This window comes from Mustela nivalis, assembly GCF_964662115.1.
Source record: "Mustela nivalis genome assembly, chromosome: 16".
Lineage (NCBI taxonomy): Eukaryota > Metazoa > Chordata > Mammalia > Carnivora > Mustelidae > Mustela > Mustela nivalis.
In genome coordinates this window covers 3433496-3454944 of record NC_139035.1, presented here as the reverse complement: position 1 = coordinate 3454944, position 21449 = coordinate 3433496, and the positions used below count along the sequence as shown (strand labels likewise).

Here is a 21449-nt window from a genome sequence, read left to right as displayed (position 1 = left end):
GCTGGTATGGCTTGCTTTCCCTGGACTAGCGCGCTCAACATAGGACCTCGTCATCTCTGTTTCTCATTTAGCCCAGAAGAAACGGAAGAAGGACAGGAAGAAGCCGCAGGCTGATGACACTCCAGAGGACCTCCCTGCAGCCCCAGGGCGGCCCATTGACAAGACTTACCTGTGCTGTGAGCACCACAAAGCAATGATTGCCGGCCTTGCCCTGCTCAGAAACCCGGAGCTGCTCCTAGGTGAGGGGGATGCTGGTGCCTTCCACAGGCAGGGGTGTGGACGATTACAGCTGTCTTGTGTGAGCACAGCGTTGACAGACCAACAAATCCACATATATCCGTAGTTTTCTCCTTCTCAGTCTTCTTTTAAGTTAATAAATGGCCAGTAGCTCTTCCCTCAGACTCAGATTATAATCTCAAAATGACTGCATGTGTGGGTGTCTAACTTTTTTCTTTTACTCATTTATTTAAAATACTGAAGTATAAAAGGTATTCAGTGAGCTACATAAAGTACACAGATTTTAAGCTATTCAATTTATTGAGTGTTTGCTTGTGTCTACCCATGTAACCAGATGGAATATTTAAAAATCATGACTCCAGAAATTCCTGTGCACTTGGGAAGAATTTCTGGCTTTCAGTACTGCATTATTTGAGCACCAGATGCAATTCGAATTTCTACTTAAATTAAAAAAAAAAATCTATGTTATCGGTAGAACAGTCATAACTTTATTACTAATAATAGGTGTGGATCTGAACACAGTAGCAAAAATGTTCATTTTTCTGTCTATGAAGTGTATCTAAGTCTATCAGAGCTTCACAGGTTACCTCTCTGAGGCTGGGGCCCATGTGGGGACCCGGGCCCAACGTAGCTAGTACGTGGGAAATCTTTGACACTGCTCAAGGCTCATGGCAGACACTCAGTCTGTGATGTGTTGCCATCGTTACTGCCTGTCAGTCAGTTCTGAAGAGCCCGGCAATCGTCTCTAACAAGCACCTTCCAGGTTGTTAGAGGGCTCAGTGCTACAGATGTGAGCAGTGGTTGTCCTTGGACTTTGCTGCTCTCTAAGAAACCAAAATGAGATCTGTGCCATGCCCGGTAATGGGCATGCAGTAATCCTAAGTCAGTATTTATTAATTATTGAATAACCATTATCGTGGTCTCAAAGTTTGCTGCAAGTCAATAGCATTGCAGGTTACCCCTGTAAAAACGGTTTCCGTTAGAGCAAGGGGCACATCTGACGCATCATCTGTTCTTTCTCACCCAGTTAAGAAGATATTTTTTCTTGAGCCAGTGGTCTGCACAAAAGATTCACTATAGCCGTGATTCAGTTTTGAAAAGGAAAGACAACTTTATTGTTTATTACAGGAATAGAAGAGTAATCTGCACATAGATGAAAATAGTAGTAGACAGTAAATGAGAATAAGGCAAAGCTTCATCAAATCAGGTATTTACAACATCTAACCTGATCAGCTGGGGAAGCCCCGTGGGAAACAGCCAGGCGGGAGTCCTGACTGAGAGGCTTGCGGGGAGCGTCCTCCCCTCAGGTGAGACTTGTACCTGACCATCCCCATAATGGCCACATTTATAGGCATATGACAGGAAGTTAAACTTTTGTTCACCTACATGCAGTTTGGCACCAGCTACATTTCCGTGTTATCATGATCCTATATTTTCAAGGAGCCTGGCCCGTGTGTATCTGCCTCCTCTCCCAGATTCCATTCCTGGGGACCAGCCCAGCCTGGAGCAGGAGCGGATGGGAGACAAGATTTGTAGCTCTAGGCGTCTAGAACAGAAGGGCCAGTTCTGACCCAGAGGCCAGGTATTAAATTTTAAACAATTAGACTCCCAAGGTTATTCACACAGCACTGGTCTCACAAACAACATTCCTTAGTCTGCCTGTGTACGTGCAGGTCCAGGTGGTCGGTATGGGAGACAAATCATAAAAATATTTTTCTATACAGAATAGTCAGCTATTGTTCAAGTACTAGAAAAGATACACTAACTTTAATTTGAGAATATTTTCTCCTACAGCCATTTGCTGGGTCAGCCCTTAAAGGCTTAGGCAGTTCCTTGCCTACATCAGTAGTTCTTATATTTAGAATTACCCGGGAGTTTAAGAAAAAAATACCTGAGGCTTCCTATCTCCCCTCCCACCTGTTCCTTCCTACACCAGGGTTTTTGACCCTGAAATACTGAAGTATTTCAAACATTCTGAGGTGACCCTAGTGTTCTGCTAGGACTGAAAATTACTGGTTTAGATGGACTCTTAACCAAGTAGCAATGATGCTAGTGTGGAGCCCATGAATATGTGTGCTTATGGAAGGTGCTTTTAAATGTGGAGGAAAAGATCAGGTCAGAGGCCTGGCTGTCACGTGGGGTGCTCACAGCAGAACCCTGAGTGACAGCAGCTCCCCTGGACAGTGACGTCAGTGCCCTTACAGACAAGCCACAACCTCTGTGTCATCCTGACATAGCCCCCTGTGGCCACCACAGGTCACAGGACACGTATGGTGCAGGAACATAGATGGTGTTAGACAAAGACTTGATTGCTTCTCTTTCCCAGCTCGGCCACTACAATGTCATCATGTTTGATGTCGACAGCAAGACCCAACACTGGGAATGAGTTGCCCACCACCAGCTTTTGTGGACCAGCCTTTCCTGCAAAAGGTCAAAAGCATCTTGACTCCTGAAGGTAGGAAGTACAAAAAGTTGCAGTGTGAGGTGGGATGGAGCCTTTAAAAATTGTTTTCTTTTTAATGAAAAGTGTGCATAAGTGTGTAGCTCGATGAATTTCCCCAAAGTGAACACATCCGTGTACTCTGAAAACACAGAACACTTGCAGCCCACCAGAGGGTCCACCCCTCACCTCCTCCTGTAACTCCTCCTCTCCAGGGGAACCCCATCCTAACTTCAGTCGGTACTGCTTAGTTTTGCCCATTTTTGTTCTTCGTGTAAATGGAATCTTACAGAATATATTCCTTTTGTGTTTTTCTCTTTCATTAACATGATCTTTGTTTCATCCATAGTGTGTACATTGTTCCTTTATACTGTGGTTTAGTATGCACTGTGTGACTATACCGTATTCATTTCCCCATTCTGTTGTTGGTATTTGGATTGTTTCCTATTTGGACTTTTATACGTAGTCCCTGCCCTGGTGATAAAGTCCAGACTCCTCCATCTCTGCCCCCAAAAGGAACCTGTGCATTTGTAAAGATCGGTGCTTGCCATAAGCATGAGACGTGCCTCCCAGCCACCAAGAGCCTGCACCAGTGACCTGGTGTCACCAGACACTGGCCTTGATACAGGTCCCTTCTCCTCTAACTTCCTCAGGTGGCCCAGGTACAGTCTGCTTCCAGGTAGCCTGCACCTGGGGCCCTCCAGGCCTGGGGAGTTCTGGTTGGTCCCAGTGTACCTGCCAAGCCTCCAGTCCTATGGAGCCCACCAGCCCCTAGCAAACCTCTTTCAGGCTGCTACTTTCTTTGGACAGCAGTCAGTCCCCCTTTCAGACCGGCTGCCAGCGGGCGTGAGCTTACCAGTAACAAGGGCTCCAGGCATGTCTTGTTGAGCACCACCCCAGGTGGCCACCTGACAGTCCGGACACCCTCCAGCTTTCCCTTCAGGGCGACGGTGCGTGCCGGACTAGCTTGCACGTGGGATTTATACACATGCCTTGTAGCTGGGACAGCCCATTCTCTGGCTACTTTTCCAGACACTTGCCCTCCTCCTGGCTCTGACTGCCCTGACTTGGGCAGCTTGTACATGTGCACTGTGGCCCCTCCAGGCTTGTGGAGCTCCTGCCTGTGCCGTTACATGCTGATCCTTGTGGACAAAGGGATCCCAGCCCCAAAAGGCCTTCTGAGGCAGCAGCTGGAAACTGAAGGCACCCAGTCCAATTTGGGACTGGCTGCCTGATAGGGTTGCTGGCTTTTCCACCACTAAGCAGTGCCAGGGGCATCTTACTGCTTGGTAGGGCCTGGGGTTCAGGCTCTAGCCCCAGCCTAGTGGGCAGGCCATTTTCTCCAACTCTGCCTTCTAGGGAACTATGAGCATGAGGTTAGAATGAGGCAGATGCAGGGATCCCAGATAGCCCCCTTTTCTGGGCCAAGCCTGTCCTGTCATTTTGCTCCTCTCAGCTGCCACCTCCTATGCCTGGGCAGTGTGCAGCCGGTTAGCAAGCCTTGGTCTTCAGGGAACAGCCCAGGCCCCTAAAGTTCTGGATGATCTCTGGCAATTCAATGGACTCAGGGTGTGAAGAGTTTATACCCTGAAAAATATTTCTGAGGCTCCTTTTGATACTGGGAACTTTCAGTCCCCGTTGTACCAACTGCTTGTGTCCTGGGCTCCTCCAACAGTCAGGCTTTCATGTGTCTCTGTTGGAGGCTGTCCTCATACAGTGACTTACTCATTTCTGCCCTTGCAAGACAGTCCAGAGTTTTCTAGCTCTGCTTCATTGGGGCCTTTCATATTTTTGAATGCTTGTGCTTGGAATTAGGCTAAGTTTCGCACATCTGAAAGCAGGCACTTTCCCTGTGCGGGGTGCTTGCCGAGGGCCCAGTATGCACTTTGTCATCCCAGGGGCTGCAGCTGTAACTTTATGGGACTGTGGGCACCTTAGTGAAGAACCACATGCTCAGACTCCAAGGTGGTAGGATCTCACACCCCAGAAACCATTAGGAGGTATGAGCCAAGCTCAGCCACAACATAGCCTCTTGCATGGAGGAAGCCCAGCCCCACCAAATCCTTCCAAGGGGGTAGCTGCAAAGGGACAACAGTTCCCATTCTGACGGGCTGCCCTACTGGGATCCCAGGTTTCTCCAGTGATCAGGGCTCCCAGGTATCTTTTATTGGAGGATATCCTGGCCAGACTGCTTGGATGCTCGGTGGCAGGCCAGTTGAATAAGCTTTGGGTCTTCCTTCAGGGGGTATTCCCTATTGGGCTTCTAGGGCTTTCTGTTGGGCATAAATCCTATCCCCTAAGAGTTCGCTCCTGTGCTCTGGTGTCTCCCGACCCCTGTCCCATACTAGATCCCTGGCTTCCCTGAACAGCACGCATATGCCAGATGCACACATTCAGCAGACTTTAGACAGCAGGGCCCTAGAGTCACAGGGACTAGGACTGGACCCAGCGAGTGGCGTAATAGCCTCCAGGAAGGAATGAGTCTACCCCCAGTAATGACACTGAGGCAGCAGATTGCTGACCATCCCCATTCGCACTTGCTACTTGATCAGGCTCTGGTTCTTTAGCAAGCGGGACTCCCCGGCGTCTCTCCGGGAGGGTCACCTGCCAGAGGCTCAGCCCGCGCTGATGGAAGGAATGCGCTATGCTCCAGCTCTGTCTTCAGGGAGAGTGCGCGTAGTTGTATAGCCTAAGACTTAAAATTAAGCCCATTCCTTGTTCTTCACATGTCTGCACTTGTGTTGGCCTCTTGACCTTGCTACATTGCGGGTACCTGGCAACCCTGAACTCCTTGGCACGTGCATGCACAGTATACTCCCCCAGAGCAGGCTGTGGGTAGCCCAGCCTGACCTGGGAAACTGCCCTCCCCCAACCACCTGCATGCCTCCAGCTGGAGGGATCCCACCCCCAGAAATCACTCTGAGGCAGCTGCAAATTGGCAACAGTCAGTCCCCATTTAGACTTCCATCTTGATCCCATCCTGGGCTGCTTTTGCAACCAGAGCTTCCAGGTGTCTCTTACTGGAGGCTATGTGAGCCAGCTGTCTGTTCCGCCCTGGCACGGGAGTCCAGTATCTTGCTCTGCCTTCGTGAGGAACAGGAGTGTTTGTGTAGGCTAGGGCTCCCAGTTATGCCCACACCTTGTTCGACAAGAGCTTGATCCTGTGATCTTGCCCTTCCAGACCCTTACCCTGCTCAAGATCTCTGCAACCCTTGAATGCACTGTGCCTGTATGTGCAGTACATACCCCTCAACCAGCCTTGGACAACTGGTACTCTGCACACTGGGGAAACTAGGTCCAAGCCAAACCAACTGCGTAGCTACCCAAATAAAGAGAGCCTGCCTCCTGAGAAAAAGGACTCTGAAGTAGCAGCTGCAAATAGGCAACATTTAGTCCTCATTTGACTTGCTGCCTGCTCCGGGCTGGGCTTCTCTAGCCGTTGTCAGGGCTTCCAGGTGTCTCTTCCTTTTTTTTTTTTTTTAAAGATTTTATTTATTTATTTGATAGATCACAACTAGACAGAGAGGAGGAAGAGAGAGAGAGAGAGAGAGAAGGAAGCAGGCTCTCTGCTGAGCAGAGAGCCCGATGCGGGGCTCCATCTCAGGACCGTGGAATCATGACCTGAGCCAAAGGCAGAGGCTTTAACCCACTGAGCCACCCAGGCGCCCTCCCAGGTGTCTCTTCTTAATGGCCCCACCCTAGCAAGTCAGTGAATGACCTTGAGCTCTAACAGTGGAAATTTCTCACTGAGTAGGGCTTGTCATTAGGCATAAGCTTTGATCTTCAAGACCTTGCTGTAAGCATAACCAGACATGCCCCTTGGGTTTCTTATTGGAGGATTCACCTGACAACAGCCCAGCCCAGTCTGACAAGGCAGTCTAATATACTCTCATTCTGCTTACGGGGGGATGTGGGCACCTGTGGAATACGGGCAGGAAGGGCTAGCTAGCAGGCCTAGGCCTGTACCCCAAGAGTCTTCCTGTGGGCCAGCCTCTCCAGGTCTGTGCCCAGTGACTGCTTCAGAGTGATTTTAGGGGGCTGGGCTCCCCCCACCCTGAGGCTGGTTCACAGAAGTAGGCTCTTGGGGATACAGTGTCATCTGCCTCATTCCAAGACCTAACCTACACAAATGTCCATATTCCACAAAAAGGCAGAACTGGAGGAGTCTTGATGGTGTTGCCAGATCAAGGCTGGAGAGAGAGCCAGGATACCCCAATAAGAGACAACTTGGGAGACTTGAATCGTGGAGAAGCCTGGGACCCCACCAAGCAGCCAGTCCAAATGGGGACTTACTGTCAACGTTACAGCTGCCACCTCATAAAGATTTTTAGGCTGTGACCTTCATCCACCTTGGAGCTTCTGAGGTGTTTGCCATCCAGTCTGAGCTCCAGAGTCCTGCAAACAAACACCTGCTGACAGAGTGAGGCTGTGTACGCACAGGTGGCATAGGTCGGGGAGCTGGGGACCTGGACCAGGACAATGTCAGGCAAGGCTGGCTCACAGAGGGGCTATTACAGGTACCTGGAGTCGGGGAGCTAGGGACCATTGAGGACCTCTGGATAGAATTCAGAGAATGTGTACACTTGGATGGGGAAAAGATCACATCTTTAATTTCACTAACTTCGAACAGAAATTTGGCATTTCCTTCAACTATAAATGGAGACCCATCTCCACAAGATAACCATCAGTAGTAGTAGGTGTACCTGTGATTTTTTTTTTTTTAAGATTTTATTTTATTTTATCTGACAGACAGAGATCACAAGTAGGCAGAGAGGTAGGCAGAGAGAGAGGAGGAAGCAGGCTCCCAGCCAAGCAGAGAGCCGGATGCGGGGCTCCATCCCAGGACTCGATCCCAGGACTCCGTTATCGAGACCCGAGGCGAAGGCGGAGGCTTTAACCCACTGAGCCGCCCAGGCGCCCCTGGACTTGTGATTTTATTACCAACTGGAATCACTAAGATTTTTGTATCACATTATAATAATGTCTTAAAATATTGTTTTTGCGCCTTATTAATTCAAAATCATGGTAAATGTTGTATCTGGCAGTAGATTTTGTTGTGTAATGAATTAATAAAGCACATACCTTAGTGTATCAGAAATCTTTAAAAATATTTTATAACATCATAAATTGCCTTCCTTTGTAATTCTATATATTTTATTTTGATGCATTACGAAATGTTATTCTAATAAGAGGACAGTCACAAGACTTCACCAGATTGGCAAAAGTTCTACACAATGCCTGTCACTTAACAGGAGTGTTCTAAATGTTTCTTCATAGTCCTGACAATTTTCTTATACTTTTGGTACTGTCTTGAGTCTATAATTATGTAAAGAATAAACTGGAAAGTCTGGCTACATCCTTAGGGGAAACCTGACTATATTCTTTAAAAAAAAAACCAAAAAACAAAAAACTTATTATAAAATGATTTATTATTTCCCTTTAACTTTTCATTCTCTGAAGAAAGTTTGAAATATATCTCTTGAAGGTATTTTGACATCATTCCATTCCTTCTAAATACCTGCTCCTGTATACTTGTGACCATAGCATGTAAAGCAGGGAACTATGATTTGTAATGTCACTTTAACTCAGTGATGTGTGACTGTGATTCTAAGACCCAGCTTTTCATGGATCACGCCTTCAGCTTTGAAATGAGTGTGAGCCGTGATGCATAATCTTCTTCGCTTTAAAAATGAAAAACAAAAATATTTTCGCAACTCTAATAAGGGGAAAGAGGAATGATGAATGTGTTTATATCATACATATAAAAGTTTAGATGCAGCATATGTACATCTACAAATATAGAATATAAGTAGATTCTTCTTATGTTCCCACTAAATCTGTGCTATATGGCGGGAGGGGAGCTGGTTCGAGCATCTGAATAAATGTGCCGTCAGTAAGAAGAAACCAGGATCCTCCTCCGCTTGCTCACCCTTGCTCAGCACCTGTGAAGAGTAGTGAGTTCTGACTACTGAGGTGTATCTGAAAGGACCTAAGAAACTCTTCCTTTTAGAAAACCCTCTATGTTCTTGCATAGTCACTGGCAAATGAGCTAATCTTTTTACAGTACTTTTTTTTTTTTAAAGATTTTATTGGTTTATTTGACAGAGACGCAGCGAGAGAGGGAACACAAACAGAGGGGTAGGAGAGGGAGAAGCAGGCTTCCCGCTGAACAGGGAGCCAGGTGAGGGGCTTGATCCCAGGACCCTGCAGTTATGACCTGAGTTGAAGGCAGATGCTTAACGACTGAGCCACCCAGGCGCCCCTCTTTACAGTACTTTTAAGAGTGATTTAGATATAGTTGCACTTTCAAGTATGATGGAGTAAATTGAGGCAGACCATTGTTCCCTCTAAAAATGAAAAAACCAAATAAACAGCAGAAACATCTCTATAAATCAATCAGAGAACTGTGTAAGCAAAGCAGTAAGACTGGAAGGGCCAAGATTTTAGAGAAAGAACTGCAAAAAAGTGAGCTGACCTCTTCCAGCTGTTCTTTCCCCGAAGGTGTGTATGGATCCTGGGTGAAAGGAAAGATACTGAACATCTGGGCTTTGCCTAGGCTAAGGACCATTGTTGGGGAACAACACAAGCAAACCATTTATGCTCTGGGGTCTCACAGGACTGGAAAGACAAAACTGTAGTCTTAGCCAGGATCTCAGCAAGAAGGGAATAGTGGGGACTTGGGAGACTCAGATAGTTTTCTTCTCAAAATTTTGCTGAATTCCAAGTTCAAAGTGGTCTGGGGGGAATCAGGAAGCAAATGGGGAAGTGTGTCTGTGCAAACGATCGCCGGCATTGACTCAGCCACGCCACAGTTGCATCTCTGGAGCATGTGGTCAGTGCCAGAATCCTGAGATCCAGTACAGACTCAAAGGATGTGTGTGCACATTTTAAAAAAGCAAACTTTTATAATGTTTCATATGTTTGTCTTCAAGAGTATACTCTTGGGGTGCCTGGCTGGCTCAGCTGGAAGAGTGTGTGACTCTCAGGGTCTTAAGTTCGAGCCCCATGTTGGGTGTAGAGATTGCTTAAATAAAACTTTAAAAAAAAAAAAAAAAGTATACTTTTAAGTACGGTGTTGCAGTAAACAGGCTCCAGAACATACAGATGAGTTCTTTTTTTTTTTGAGAATAATTTCTCAGGAATTCTCCAAAATAATTCTAAGCACAGGTCTGTTTTTAAGTTTACTATTTAGAAAATGATTGGAAAACTTGTTATTGCTCTTTCTATAAAGGATGGGAGAGGGTGATTCTGCGATTACCAGAGAGTTTTCTTAAAATTATTCCATGCAGATGGTTATCATTGAGTTTGATGCCAGACAGATATCCTATAGTTAGTTTCATATGCCGCGTTTCAGACCTGGGCCTGCTTAATACTAAAGTATATCTTCTAAGCTGATAAAGATGATTTCAGAGTCACAGAAAATATGCTGTGAATTTTTCTGGTTAATTTTATTTTCCTTTTAAAACGGGTAGAGTTCGATGCTTAATAAATTCAAAACAACAACATAACCAGGGCCAGAAGGAAAACTCATTTATTATTAATGTTAAAAATAGACACGCAGGGTGCCTGGGTGGCTCAGTCAGTTAAGTGGCTGCCTTCAGATCAGGTCATGATCCCAGGGTCCTGGGACTGAGTCCTGCATTGGGCTTCCTGCTCAGCGGAGAGCCTGCTTCTCCCTCTCCCTCTGCCTGGTGCTCTGCCTGCTTGTGCTCTCTCTCTGTCAAATAAATAACTAAAATCTTTTTTAAAAAAAATAGACATGCATTCTACCACAACATAGGGAAAAATCTGATATGACATGGCAAGCCATGGATGATTCAGAGTTGTTTGCTGGTAACACTTGTTTAAATTACTTTGCTTGTTTACACTTTGTAAGTAAAGGTACAAAGATAAAGTGCCTCCAAGAAATGCATTAGGAAATTCAAATGCAACTTTAGATACACTGGTGAGCTGAAATGACTGCGGAATCCCAAAATAAAATTTATTTAAATATTTAAGGGCAGTGATATTAACTGAGGTTTAAAGTAATCAAGCTGCCTCTGTTTCTTTTCGTTTCTTCATTTTATTTTTATAAGTCACAAATTTCCACTGCTCATATTCTTTTTTCCCCTCCTGTTATCTTGAAATGCCAGGTGAAAATCAATGCCAATAGGCCAAACTCTTGCGAGTCAATCTATAATAATAGGGAAACAGTTCAGAGAAAAGCAAATCTATAAAAATGGAAAATGTCTTTATTATTTATAAGGTGACCAAAAGATTGTATAAATATTATTTCATGAGGAGTTTATGATATTCTTAGAAGACATCAAGGAAGCAGAGATTATTCCTCCTCTTTTGCTGCCTGGGAAATGAAACCAGTTTTGAAAGTAAGTGACTTGAAGGTCATTAGGCAAGCAGAGTGCTTCCAGGATTCCCATGCTCTGGGAAGGCTAAAACATTTTCTTTTATTGTCACTTCCCTTATTTTCTTTCTTTTGTCTTCTCTGCTCATTCAAAAGCAAGCTTTAAAAAGCACAGTCCAGGGGCGCCTGGGTGGCTCAGTGGGTTAAGCCTCTGCCTTCGGCTCAGGTCATGATCTCAGGGTCCTGGGATCAAGCCCCGCATCGGGCTCTCTTCTCAGCAGAGAGCCTGCTTCCTCCTCTCTCTCTGCTTGCCTCTCTGCCTACTTGTGATCTCTCTCTCTCTGTCAATAAATAAAATATAAAAAAAAAAAAAAAAAAAAAAGAAAGCACAGTCCAGTCAATAAATTTATTGTGTGCTTGCCCTATGCAAGGTACAGTGGAGAATTAAAAGGAATCTAAGGGACGCCTGGGTGAGACTCAGTGGGTTAAAGCCTCTGCCTTCGGCTCAAATAAATAAATAAAATCTTAAAAAAAAAAAAAAAGGGAATCTAAGACCACGTCCTTGATTTAAAGGGGCAGTTAAAATCACGATTCTAGGGACGCCTGGGTGGCTCAGTTGGTTGGACGACTGCCTTCGGCTCAGGTCATGATCCTGGAGTCCCGGGATCGAGTCCCGCATCGGGCTCCCAGCTCCATGGGGAGTCTGCTTCTCTCTCTGACCTTCTCCTCGTTAATGCTCTCTCTCACTGTCTCTCTCTCGAGTAAATAAATAAAATCTTTAAAAAAAAAAAAATCACGATTCTAGCCTGGATCTTCTCAGCTGGTATCCATCCTTTTGTTCACTATGTTGCCAAGCTCCAAACCTTCTCCATTTTCTTTACACTGCCAACTCCAGCATTGCTTCCTTGACCCTTCATATAAGACCTTGCTTGAGTTTTACTGACCATTTTGAGGTTATCTTGTGAATTTCCCTTAACTTCTCTCTTTTCCTTTTCGAAATCAGTCTACAGCTTTATTGTTAGTCACTTCCTTTCCTCTGGCCTCCAAGAAAGGATTATGTCTCTGTCGTGCCCCAAGCTCACCTCTGGTGCTCTTCCGACCCTGGTCCTTAGACCTCTGCAGGGACATCACCCGTCCGTGTTTCCTTTTTGATTTGCATTTTAATCTCACGCTCATCCTGGCTCCTCACTCCTCATTCCTAAATTTGGTTATTTCTGATTGTACCTTGATCTTACTGCTGCTTGAACTGCAACTTCATGTGCCATTTCCCTTTACCATTAAATTTCTTTTCTTTTCTTTTTTTTGAAAGATGTCATTTATTTATTTAACAGACAGTTCACAAGTAGAGAGAGAGGCTGGCAGAGAGGGAGTGGGGAAGCAGGCTCCCTGCCGAGCAGAGAGCCCGATGTGGGGCTCGATCCCAGAACTCCGGGATCATGACCTGAGCCAAAGGCAGAGGCCCAACCCACTGAGCCACCCAGGCGCCCCTACCATTAAATTTCTTGAAAGTGGAATCTATAATCTGCAATTCCACTAAAACATAACTCTTACAATATGGATTCCACATCCATAATGTTACTAAAATACTTCTTGAAGATCAATAATGGTCTATGAGTCAACAAATTTAATGGCTTTTTCTAGCCTTCATTCCCACCTTCCTCCACCCCCACCAATTTCTCTGAAGCTTTTTAAAAATAATTTTAACAGGCTTTTTAAAAGTTTATATTTTCTTTTAGTAATCTCTGTTCTCAGTATGGGGCTCAAATTCACAACCCCAAGATCAAGAGTCGTATGCTTTTCTGACAGAGCCAGCCAAGCACCCCTGAAGTTTTTGATGTTAATAACCATTCCTCTTTGTTTTACACTGCCCTGTCTTCATTGTTCTGTCTACTGCTCTGACCACTTTTTAAAAAAATTTATTTTATTAAGTAAACCCTACCCCCAATGTGGGGCTTAAACTCATGACCTCAGGATCAAGAATGCATGCTCTACTGACTGAGGCAGCCAGGTACCCCACTCTGACCACTTCTTATTGGCCACTTCCTTATCCTCTAATCCCCTCGTTCTCCTAAGTGCCCTTTTCCTTGCATTGGTGCCTCCTCAGATTCTTCGTAGAGATGATAGTTGAAGCTGAGGATTCCCGTGCTCTGTGAATGCTAAAATACTCTCTCCAAAGAAAAGTGTGTATAAACACAAGGGCAGACTTGACCACCTTGCTTCTGTTTTTGCATGGGGTTCACTTGGTTGACGAGAGTGGAAAGAGAAATGGGTCTGAGCTGTCTTGGCAATGGCAGCATTCCTCTATCTATGACCATCGTGTGAGACAGCCCCTCCTCTACAACTGTGGCTCTTGCCTTGTTCTGTTGACTTTTCCCTTGCCTCTTCATACCTAGAAATGGTAATGGCGCCTTCTCTTCCTGAGGTATATCAGCATCTCTGCTTGATTGCCCTTGTGGTTTTAATTTATTGTTAAACTCTAATAAAGTAAATCATGATTGATACTAATAGATCACCTTAGGCAAATCTGTCTGCTAAAGTATGGGTGTGTATGTGTATACACACCCATACACGCTCCATTGTTCATTTGAATCTGTAACTTCACTCAAGTTTTTTAAAAGATTTTAAGTAATCTCTGCACCCAACATGGGGCTTAAACTCAACCCCGATATCAAGATTCACAAGTTCTACCAACTGAGCCAACCAGGAGCCCCTATAATATACTCAGTTTTTAATAGTTGCTTAGTCTTGTGTTTCTATGTAAGTTTGTAAGGTCTTGGAACAGCTAACACTGTTCACCATCTTTATATCCCAGACTTTTACAGAATGCCTGTCACTTATCTGATGGGTGAATTTATTTTCCTTGATACAGCACCCAAGACTAATATTACCATCTTGAGCAAGAAATTAAATTTGTAGTTGACCATCAACAGACGAAAGCCTCCTAAATCAGATAAGATTATCACAAGACATTAGACCTGACAGATTTCATCTATAGAATGCTTTAAGAATCAACTCCCTAGGGACGCCTGGGTGGCTCAGTTGGTTAAGCAGCTGCCTTCGGCTCAGGTCATGATCCCAGCATCCTGGGATCGATTCCCTCATCGGACTCCTTGCTCCGCAGGGAGCCTGCTTCTCCCTCTGACTCTGCCTTCCAGTGTCTGCCTGTGTTCACTCTCGCTTGCTCTCTCTGACAAATAAATAAATAAAATCTTAAAAAGAATCAACTCCCTAATTTCTATTATAAGGGCAAAATCATGCAGCCCATTTGGATAAAATATTGATCTCACCTTAAACATATAGCACTAGTGTGCCCAGCTTCACAATTCTCTTGCCTTCCACAAGTTACACAGTTTATCTCAAGATCAAAAGATCTTGTCTTTTTTTAAAAAAATATTTTATTTATTTATTTGACAGAGAGAGAGATCACAAGTAGGCAGAGAGGCAGGCAGAGAGAGAGGGGGAAGCCAGGCTCCCTGCTGAGCAAAGAGCCCGACGTGGGGCTCGATCCCAGAACCCTGGGATCATGACCTGAGCTGAAGGCAGAGGCTTTAACCCACTGAGCCACCCAGGCGCCCCTCTATCTGCCTTTTTAAATGATCCTTACCACTTTAGCCAACTTCTTAAATTAACCAGTCAACAACTAGTCCAAATTTCAATGAGAAAGAAAATCTGTAGTTTTTGTTTTGTTTTGTTAAGGTTTTATTTATTTGTTTATTTGATAGAGACACACACACAGTGAGAGAGGGAACACAAGCAGGGAGAGTGGGAGAGGGAGAAGCCAACTTCCCACTGAGCAGGGAGCCCAATACAGGGCTCGATCCCAGGACCCTAAAATCATGACCCGAGCTGAAGGCAGTAATGACTGAGCCACCCAAAATATTCTCATGGTACAAAATACCACACAATTAGGAAAGGTTTCCTTTCTGTATTAGTCTGCTGGGGTTTTTATAACAAAATACCATAGACCAGATGGCTTAAACAACAGAAATTTTCTCACAGTTGTAGGGGCTAGCAGTCCAAGATGAAGGTGCCATCAGGATTGGTTTCTGGTGAAACCTTTCTTCCTGGCTTGTGGAAGGCCACTTTCTCAAGGTGTCCTCACATACGGACACCAGCCCTATCAGATTAGGGCCCCACTCTTACGACCAGCCACATTTAAGCTTCATTACCTAAAGGCCCAGTTTCTACATACAGTCACTTTATGAATTAGGGCTTCAACATATGGATTAGGAGGGGGTGGGGAGGACACAGTTCAGTTCAAAACATCTTCTCTATTAGATTCCCAGCCCTTGTGTGTTTTTGTTTGTTTGTGATGCCCACATGGAAGCGGAGTCTCCATGTTGTTCTGCACCTGCTTTTCTCACCTTACAGTAACATATAGAGATATTCCAAGTCAATACACGTAGATCTACTTCATTTTAATGGCTGTATACTGTTCTACAGAATGGATATACCAAACATTTCCTTCTGTGGGACAGTTAAGTTTCTTTTCGTGTTTTTTTTTTTTCCCAGTCTTGTTCCAAAAATCCTTTAAAGAATATTCTAGAAAATGCCTTCATACAATTTGTGTAAGTTTATACATGGGATAAGTTTTAGAAGTGGAATTGTTAGGTCAAAAGGAACTTTGTGTACATTTTTGACATGTATTGTCACCCTGAACTTCAAAAAATTGTACCAATTTATACTTCCACCAACAGTGTTTTTAAGAAAGCTCCTTCTTCCCACCTCGTTAGCCTCTTACCCCGTAATACCACAGGTGCATACCTTCAACACCATATTGTCAAACTATTTAATCTCTGCCACTGAGCTAACACAAGGATCAACGTTTCAAATTAGACTCACAACTCGGAAATCACAGATCTTACCTAATTTCAAGCTTCACTAATTTCAAAGGCACCAGTAACCAAGAGGCACAGACAAAATAGGACTCTTGGTGCTGTTCCTTGGGTCCTTTCTTCCTGCTTTGGATGCACCTCTGCCCAAAATAACGGAGGTGGTTTCTGAGTAAGGTATGCAGTCACCTCACTTACAGGAGGAACCAACTCAGTTATGAAACATAGCTCCATTACATGCTAAGTTCTGCAACTTACGTGATATTTTCCAGTCATGCACCTCAGATCCACAGATTCCTGCTGTGTTTACCATAAACAGTCCAGCCCAAGGCTGTCCTGCTAAAAGAACTCTATAGATACAAACTCTCCTACTGCGAGATACTAGTTTGTTTACCAGGAAGTCTGTTATTACCATATTCTAAGAATCCCGTGCTTGCTTGCTTTCCTAGGAAGCATTCCTCCATAATGGGAGGGAAGAGATTGCAGAGCTGCTGCTTATTAACTCTTTACTTCCCAGTCACTGATAGATGAAAAATGGTATTTGACTGATGTTGACAGTTGTTCACATGCTTGTAATTGATTTGCATTTTTTTCCTGCCGTGTGGGAACAGAGACGATAGCAGCAAAATACTGAAATCTGGAAAGTAGGTGAATCACTGACAATTACCTTAGCAGACTTGATATAGGAACCCTAAACTGGCCATGAAGCAACGCGATTTACACGCTAAACCCTGTTCAAGGCTCAGGAATTGGAAGGGCTAGGTAGCTCTGAGCCTGATGTGAGCTAAAAACAGAAGGAATAATAGAAAAGTTGTTCAAGAATCAAATCCTCAGAATCCCTTCTCCAATCCAGTAGAAGCCTAGAGATTTAGTATTAGGGTAAAACAAAAGATCTCTGGCTCAGAGGACACCAGGCCCAGTTAAGGCGGAAGGTCTCATGTTGAAAGAGAAATGATAAGAAAATTCAGAGGACCAACATGTGAGTAATTGAAACTCAAGGAAGAGAAAATAGGGTATAAAAACAAATACTTCAGGTCGGTGAGACTGGAACCCTATATTCCGTGCTGTTTATATGTTTTCACTTACTGGTATATCTGATTCATAGTAACTGTAAAATGACATTTTTCTGAGCTTTCAGATATGTTGGGGATAGTCACAGGGACTTTGTTTGGGTGACTGAGGGGTGGGGCTAGTGTTACCCCTCCCCTAAGCAATCATACCAAAGTGGTTGGCAGAACTGAAGAATTACAGTTAAAACAAAACCAAGAAGGGACACCTGGGTGGTTCCGGCTGTTAAGTGTGGGGCTTTTGATTTTTGCTTGGGTCTTGATCTCTGAGGCCTGAGATTGAGCCCCGCCTCGCTCATCCGTTGAGATTCACTCCCTCTCCCTCTGGCTCTACCTCCATTCCAGGGACTCACTCTCAAATGCTCCATATACATATAAATATGTGTATGTTATATATATAACATAGAAATATATATGTAAAATAAAATTTTTTTAAAAAAGGAATTATTCGTAGAAGCTATGAAATGAGGTGCCCCTACAACTGAAAATCATGTCAAATTGTGGTTTAAGAAGGGCTAATTCTGTAACTGCCTCAGGCTCGAATTGGTAAGGCACCAAAGCAGGGAAGCACTTCATAACAAGCTGAGTTACAGATACAAAATAAATTGTGGAAGAAAAAAATAACGTTGGCGGCCTCTGTGGAGTCTGGAGTAGTCTCACCGTCCTGCCTCGGCAGGAAACAAACTTTAAGGAGCTTCCCTTCTAGGTCCAAGTCAGCCTGGGTCTGAGGACCGTCCTCACAGATAGCGGAGTCTAACACCAGGCTTTCAGGAGCTTCAGTTGGAGAACCCAGGGTTCAGGTTTCTCAGCTTCGCCGGCCAGCTGGGTGAGAATCTCAAAGTAGTGCCTGGGCATCGTCATTTTTAAAGCTTTACAGGTGATTTCAACTTTAGGTAACTGTGTTGAGAGTCATTGTCCTAGCAAGGCCTCTTTTAACTAGTTACAATGTTTTGACTTAAAAATACACCATCAGGGAAGCCTGGGTGGCTCAGTGGGTTAAGCCGCTGCCTTCGGCTCGGGTCATGATCTCAGGGTCCTGGGATCGAGTCCCGCATCGGACTCTCTGTTCAGCAGGGAGCCTGCTTCCCTCTCTCTCTCTCTGCCTGCCTCTCCATCTATTTGTGATCTCTGTCTGTCAAATAAATAAATAAAATCTTAAAAAAAAAAAAAAATACACCATCAGCAGGGACCTACTGGTATTGAGAAAGATGCGTAGTCCAGACGATAAAGGGGAGAAATGAGTAAACAGTCCGGCTGCGGTGTGTGTGGGAGGCATGGACAAGTGGAACACGAGAAAGGAAAGCCAATCTGGCGTGGTTCTGGATGGCCGCGCCCAGACGTCGCTGTCCTGGCCCGGGCGCTGGGCGGTGAAGGAGCGCCGGCGCGGCCACACAGGGTGACTTCCCAGCAGAGCCCTGAAGGCTCGGGTGTCCGGACCTAGTTATTTCCGGTTCAAGTAAGGATGCAGGGGGAAGAACACCGAGTCCTCGTCCCAAGTCTGTCCCAAGCAGCTGTGCAACCTCGCGTCCGTCTCCCTCCGGAGCAGACGTTCCGAGCGCCCGGAGTGAGGAGTCGGGGTTAGCGGGGTTGGCACCCCCCAGTCTCCCTGCCGGTCCGGCTGCACCGGTAAACCAGGCTCACACGTCGCCCGAAAAGGCCCCAGCCGACCGAAGCGGTGCTGCAGCTGCGAGCCACCCTCCTGGTGTCCCACTCCGCCTCTTCAGCCCCGGGGCACCGGCTGCGCACCAGGCCCCGAGCTCCGGCTCCTCCCCCGAGCTCCGGCTCCTCCCCCGAGCTCCGGCTCCTCCCCCGAGCTCCGGCTCCTCCCCCGAGCTCCGGCTCCTCCCCCGAGCGCCCGCACGCGCCGCTCGCTCGACTCCCTCGACCATCTCCGCGGCCTGGGCCCGCCCCCTCCGCCTGGCGCCGGCCGCGGAGCGCCGATCGGCTCGATGAGCGGGGGCGCTGCTGCGGCGGAGCGGCCGACGCGGGTCCGCGCCCACTGTCTCCCCCTCCCCGCTTTCTCCCTGCGCCTCCCGCTCCGCCCCCCGCCCTGCCCGCGCTGCCCGCCCCGGAGAGCGGCCCGGAGCGCCCCGGGAGACTCAGGTACCGGCGCCGGCCGTGCGGACGGGAGGGGCTGCTGTGAGGAGGAAACGGAGACGACGCCCCGGGTCCGCCGCCTCCCAACGTCCGCCGGGAGCTGCGGGACTGGCCTGGGGCTCGGGGGGGCGGGGCGGGTCGGGAGCGACCCCCGCCTGGGGAAAGGCCGGATTCGGGCCGGGAGCCGTGGGGGGCCACCAGGACTGGGTGTCCGGAGGGGGGCGGCTGAGGGCAAGGAGAGGCGATTGAGGGGTGCTCGGGGCAGAGGGAAGGGAGCAGTGGAGGGCGCGGGGCGGGCTGCAGGCGACTGGGAGGCGGCCTGGGTGGGGAGTGGGCCCCGGGGCGGAAGGACCGGAGTTAGGAGGATGCGGGGGACGTGGCCTGCTGCGACAGACGCGGGCGGGGCGGGCACCGAGCTCCGTGCTGGAGGCGATGGGTTCGTCTCGGTCGAGTCTCGGCAGAAGGAGCGCCAGCCCCGCTGCGCCGACGGCGACCCGAGGTGAGGGGTCCTTGCAGGTGGACAGTTTGTGCACCGCCTCTCCAGGCCGTGTCCGTGCAAGTCACGTATTTCCGTGGACGCGCACCAGCCGGACGTGCTGGACAGGGAAGAGGAGTCGGAAGCGGGAGTGGAGGCCGGGAAGAGGGAAAGCTCTGCCCAGATTCGAGCTTTTTGTGAAGCGAAATATTTGGGGGGTTTAGTTTTCTCTGTAAAGCAAAAAGGAAGCCAACATTATTAAACAGTAGGCTAAAGTGTATTGCATGTAAGCACTTAGCGGACTTCCTGGCTCTTCAAAAGATACACACGAAATTGTAAACGTATGATGATGACATAAGAAGCATATGGTGATGTGACGTTTCTTAAATGAATTTTATATATTGCCGTTCAACACTCTGCTGAAATACGACATGAACGCTCTCTTATCTGTATACGTACCCACACCCAAATCCCCGAATTCAGGTGTATTTTTTGCAGGAGAAATTTTAGGTAGAACTATATGCCTCAGTTCTGAGCATTCTTTATTTTTTTCTAGTTGTTTGGCACAGATCATCAGTTTCCCTGTGGTTCATCGAGCATAGTTAATCTTGCTTGATACCTTGCTGATGTCTTTTCTGTTTGTCAGACACTGGTTTCTTGCCTTCATGAGGCTGATCCTGGAATACAGGACCTGATGATGGGGTTTGCTCATCATTAAACTTGTAGCTTTACTCTGTATTTCGTAAAGCTATGAGTCTGCCTGGTTTTTGCCATAGGATATTAAAGCAACCCCTTTGTTGGGTTTAAAATATAAATAGTAACATGTGGGTATAATTAAAAGAAAAGCCCAGATTTTTCATTTGCTTCCTTTGTCATCTGTTTTTTTTATTTTCCTGCGTGCTATAACATTTTTGCATGAATGAATTATTCTTAAATCAAAGTATGAAGAATAAAATGGGCCAGATTTACATGACAAATATTGTGTAAAGAACTCTAGAGTTGCTACTTACGTAGCAAGAATTCGGTTTTTGTTACAAATGGCTAAGTCTCTGTTTTGGAAGCATTTCTTGTCAGGGAAAACTGTCAATTTATTTTGATAGGCCAACTTAAAATCCTCTTTTTATTCAGTTTATGAAACTGGACTCTGGGCTTGTATATAATATTAGCCAGCAAACTGTTGCCTAATTATACTTAAAGATCTTAGAGTTGTTTCTTCTTGGGAAAAAGGGAAGAGGGCTGCTGGGTTGTTACAGCAACGTGGTCTTTCTAAAACAGAACAGGTTCTGTTAATAAATGTTAAAATTGATCATGCATAGCCATTGATTAATTTGATCCCATGTTTCTGCTATTTTAATCAGTAGAGTGACTATTCGTTACTTTTCGTTATGAGTCCTTAGTTCTTAGTTTCTTAGTGCCTACTTTGAAGGAGTGTCCTTCAGAAAATACATGTAAATCACTGAGCACAGTGTCTGCCACATACTAAAAGATACAGTACCTTAGCTAGTCTCATTTTTCATCTATCTTCTAATCCAAGATACTGAAAACTCAAATTTGCATGTCAGCTTTTTCTCAAAATTTAGTAAACTGCATACTCAAACATTTTCCTGGAAAATCACAATGCGTATTAACATGTAAAAAGCTGTGAGACTTTCTCTAGCAATAAAATGAAAACAAAACCAAGAAACCTGGCTCTGTTGAACCCACTACTTACTAAACTTAATCCCTTTTCTTGGAGCCTAGTGCTGTGCTTTAAAATATGATGTTATAACTTACAAAATATTTTTGCATGTATTACCTGATTTGACCATCCCAACACCATGCAGAAGCCTAGAAATCACTATTTTACAGATGAAGAAACAATTATTTAATCAGCTAACTGAAAATGTGAAAACTGGGAGTGTTCTGCTGTCTTCTAATTCCAGGTTAAAATCTTAAAGCATTTAATGTCTCATTTTCTCCT

At 45.8% G+C, this 21449-nt stretch overlaps 1 protein-coding gene and 1 long non-coding RNA gene across 9 annotated transcripts in view; both read left to right on the top strand.

Annotated features, from left to right (window-relative positions):
- The window catches only part of VAMP4 (vesicle associated membrane protein 4), a 50771-nt gene that overhangs the window by 3566 nt on the left and 25756 nt on the right, over positions 1 to 21449 (top strand). For 4 of the 8 annotated variants that reach the window (XR_014303907.1, XR_014303908.1, XM_082702790.1 and 1 more), the window contains exons 2-3: positions 72 to 239; positions 2564 to 2692. The gene's annotated coding sequence lies outside the window, so the exon portion shown is untranslated. Of the gene's footprint in view, positions 1 to 71; positions 395 to 2563; positions 2693 to 18788; positions 19021 to 21449 lie in introns of those variants that run through there. The other 4 variants (XR_014303909.1, XM_082702791.1, XR_014303911.1 and 1 more) reach the window with 3 other exon arrangements.
- LOC309849753 lies at positions 9424 to 11560 on the top strand. Its single transcript, XR_014303877.1, has 2 exons — positions 9424 to 11192; positions 11406 to 11560. It is a non-coding gene; the product is annotated as an uncharacterized lncRNA (long non-coding RNA).